The sequence below is a fragment of the Lucilia cuprina genome, chromosome 5 (genome assembly GCF_022045245.1).
Source record: "Lucilia cuprina isolate Lc7/37 chromosome 5, ASM2204524v1, whole genome shotgun sequence".
NCBI lineage: Eukaryota > Metazoa > Arthropoda > Insecta > Diptera > Calliphoridae > Lucilia > Lucilia cuprina.
The window spans coordinates 55,331,814-55,336,471 of NC_060953.1; positions in this window are offsets into that span (position 1 = coordinate 55,331,814).

The window sequence follows — 4,658 nt, forward strand, 5'->3', positions numbered from 1 at the left end:
TCCAAACTTTATCCACTACTATAGTCCAGTACAGACTATAAACATGTAAATAGTCCTGACGTTATATTGAACAATTTTCAGATTATGTTCTAAATTAAAGATCACACTATAGCACGATTTAAAGATCATATTAAGGTGAATCTTAGACTAAACCTTAGTCCAAACTTTTGAACAGAATAAACTTATACATTGATAACAATTCATACTACAGACTATATAACTATAGTCAGTTTAACCTATAGAAATGATCAAACTAAAGATCGGAATATGCATGTATATCAAACTACAGTCCTCACTACTGTTCAGACTAAAGTCACTTACTATAGAATATATAAAAATTATAGAACATACTATAGTCTATACAAAAGTCGTGACTATATTCTATTGTCCGTATTATAATCCCGACAATGGAGCACACAATAGCAGTAATGACTATACATTCGACTTTTGGCCAGATTATGGTTCAGATATAAGATAGACGAGATTTAAGCCATACCAAATATTAGATTATAATCAAGCTTTGGATCAAACTGTATTTTAGAATATAAGCTAAACTATAGTTCAAACTGTAAAGACCATAATAAGTTAGAGATTATCGAGACAATCTTTCCTTATTGATCCAAAATTTATTTAATTATAACCTTCGCCTTCGTGAGAAGGGTATATATAAGTTTATCAATCCGTTTGTAATTTCTATAATATAATATATTCTGGATCCTTATAGATAGCGGAGTCGATTAAGCCATGTCCGTCTGTCTGTCTGTTGAAATCAGTTTTTAGAGGTCCTCAGATATCGACGAGATCCGAATCTTTAATAATTCAGTTAGACATGCTTTCGAAAAGATCGCTATTTAAAATCAGCAAAATCGGTCTATAAATAACGGAGATATGAGCAAAAATCCGAGACAACCTCTGAAAATTTAATCCAAAAAGCCACATTTTTTTTTCATGCTTTGTTAAAAAAGCAACAACAACACTGTGAATTGAATAAAGATGTACATGTGCGTGTGGAGATGTATTTGGTTTTATTCAGCTGTGTATTTTTTTTTGTATTGATTCTGTTCTCACGAACGTGAAGGGTATATCAAGAACAAGGAGATAAAGCAGTAATATGTTGGTAATACAGCTCATATTTGTTTGAGGGTCGTAATACAGTTTGACGGTGGTATTACAGTACAACCGTTAATATTTCTTTCTGCTACAGTTTATATTTGTTTGTGTGTATGTTATGTGTGACATGTGTGCAGAGATACAAAATAAATAAAAACTGTTTTTTAAAACATACTTGGTGAAGGGTATATAAGATTCGACACAGTCGAATATAGAAATATTACTTGTTTTTATTTAAAACAGTTGTAGGGTATCAGACATATATAAGTGTTTGGCCGACTTTATATTCTTACTTATTTTTATTCGTCCTTTTAACTTTTGCTTTGCTATGGAGTATTTTTCTTATATTTTTCATTTTAATTTTTATTATCAGCATACAGTTGCTCAGGTATTATTTATTTGAATACAAGCAGACACATGCTGTGGCATCTTAATTTATATGACATTGGATTTTATACTTGCCCACTATTGGTTGGAGGTTTCATTTATTATTAAAAGCATTACCCACATATTCATAAACAACATATGATTTTATAAAAGGTTTATAAGATACAATTTGCTTTTAATAGTTGTTTACTCTTTAATAATTTTTCAGTAGTTTAAGTTTAAAGAGCCTTTAAGACCATTACATTAGAATGTTGTATTTATTCAAAATGTCTGCCTTCACATCTCTTTCGCTCTATTTTTCTTTACCTTTTACCGCTACTTATTACATTATGGTTAAATTTATGTTAAAATAAAATTACATGACAAAAGAGCAAAAAATATATAAATAAAAAAGAAAAATAAATGCCAAATTATCTGACTCCTAACGTTATATAAAAATCTGTTGACAGTTCACACAAAAGAGGCGCATTTCACTCACTCACTCAGTCAAGTTAACAACGTCAGGTATCATCACTTGTAATCAAGATTAATGAAGAAAATTGAAAATTAAAGGCGATAAACAAACACCCAGTACAAAAATATATATTCATACATACATAGCAATAAGGATGCAAATGAGCCAAGAAATTTTCAAGGAAATTTTTACTAACAATTTGATCGATTGTTGTTGTTGTTGCTGTTGTTTCGCTTCTCTGCCTCAAGCAAATATTATGAGGTTTAAGTACACAGTGATTTATGGCAAAGGGTGGTTACGACAATAGTACCACAATGTGGTTGGTAAAGTCTTGATAGAGGATTAATAATGTGTTTGCAAGGATCTTGTAATTAATTATCAAGGATAAATGTTGTTCTAATTAAAGATTTGTTGGTTAATTCAAAAAAAAAAAAAAAAAACAATGCAGTTCAGACTATAGATATGTGTACAGTACAGACTTTAAACGAGATTTTAGCTTAGAATGTAATCCTGTTTATAGTTAAGATCATAAACAAGAGTATAATCTAGACTAAAGACAAAGCTATAATTTAGGCCATAGTCCAGACTATAATCTGAATAACAGTCTTAACTATAGAGTGTACTCTTGCCTTCTGTAAAGTCTACAGTCCAGACTACAGACAAGCCTATAGTCCAGACTATTGACAGGCCTAGTCCAGGCTATAGACAAGCCTATTGTCTATACTATAGACAAGACTGTAGCCCAGCCTCTAGACAAGCCTTTAGCCTAGTCTACAGTCCAGACTATAGACAAGCTTATAGTCCAAACTACAGACAAGCATATAGTCCAGACTATAGTCTATAGTCCAGACTACAGACTATAGTCTAGACTATAGACTATAGTCCAGACTATAGACTATAGTCCAGACTATAGACTATAGTCCAGACTATAGACTATAGTCCAGACTATAGACTATAGTTCAGACTATAGACTATAGTCCAGACTATAGACTATAGTCCAGACTATAGACTATAGTCCAGACTATAGACTATAGTCCAGACTATAGACTATAGTCCAGACTATAGACTATAGTCCAGACTATAGACTATAGTCCAGACTATAGACTATAGTCCAGACTATAGACTATAGTCCAGACTATAGACTATAGTCCAGACTATAGACTATAGTCCAGACTATAGACTATAGTCCAGACTATAGACTATAGTCCAGACTATAGACTATAGTCCAGACTATAGACTATAGTCCAGACTATAGACTATAGTCCAGACTATAGACTATAGTCCAGACTATAGACTATAGTCCAGACTATAGACTATAGTCCAGACTACAGACTATAGTCCAGACTATAGACTATAGTCCAGACTATAGACTATAGTCCAGACTATAGACTATAGTCCAGACTATAGACTATAGTCCAGACTATAGACTATAGTCCAGACTATAGACTATAGTCCAGACTATAGACTATAGTCCAGACTATAGACTATAGTCCAGACTATAGACTATAGTCCAGACTATAGACTATAGTCCAGACTATAGACTATAGTCCAGACTATAGACTATAGTCCAGACTATAGACTATAGTCCAGACTATAGACTATAGTCCAGACTATAGACTATAGTCCAGACTATAGACTATAGTCCAGACTATAGACTATAGTCCAGACTATAGACTATAGTCCAGACTATAGACTATAGTCCAGACTATAGACTATAGTCCAGACTATAGACTATAGTCCAGACTATAGACTATAGTCCAGACTATAGACTATAGTCCAGACTATAGACTATATTCCAAACTATAGACTTTAGTCCAGACTATAGACTATAGTCCAGACTATAGACTATAGTCCAGACTCTAGACTATAGTCCAGACTATAGACTACAGTCCAGACTATAGACTATAGTCCAGACTATAGACTATAGTCTAGACTATAGAATATAGTCCAGACTATAGACTATAGTCCAGACTATAGACTATAGTCCAGACTATAGACTATAGTCCAGACTATAGGCTATAGTCCAGACTATAGACTATAGTCCAGACTATAGTCTATAGTCCAGACTATAGACTATAGTCCAGACTATAGTCTATAGTCCAGACTATAGTCTATAGGCCAAGTAACACAAAGACTAAAGTCCAGACTAAAGACAAGCCTATTTTCCAGACTATAGACAAGCTTCCAAACTTAAAACAGACTAGACAATAAACTCAAAGTAATCCGCATCGTAAACAATACTATAGTCCAGCAAAAAAAAAAAAACACTCGATTTCCTATTGCCTTTATATATTTTTATATTTTAACAAATTTAAACCCCAAGTTATATAAGTTCAGCACTTAGTAATTGGTATCATTCAAGTTAACGTATTATCAATATGCTTCGAATAACAATAAGAACTACGAAAACAACTAGTTTATACCAGAAGAAGAACAACAATAGAAAACCAACAAATATATAAGTTTTGCAACTAGTGGCAGCATAAACTATGAAAATCAGAAAACACAGCCAGAAACTTTATAGAGTACAAAAACATACTCACTATATAGCAAAAGTTTTTCGAAAACAAACTTTATTGTCAGTTGGTAAAGTTAAACCAACCAAAGTGCGACATGCTCAAAACGTCAAATAGTTTTTGTATTTGCTCTACATGCACCGTCTTCTACTGCTTCCTCTGCTTGTAAATCACCAGAATTCTTTAGAGGT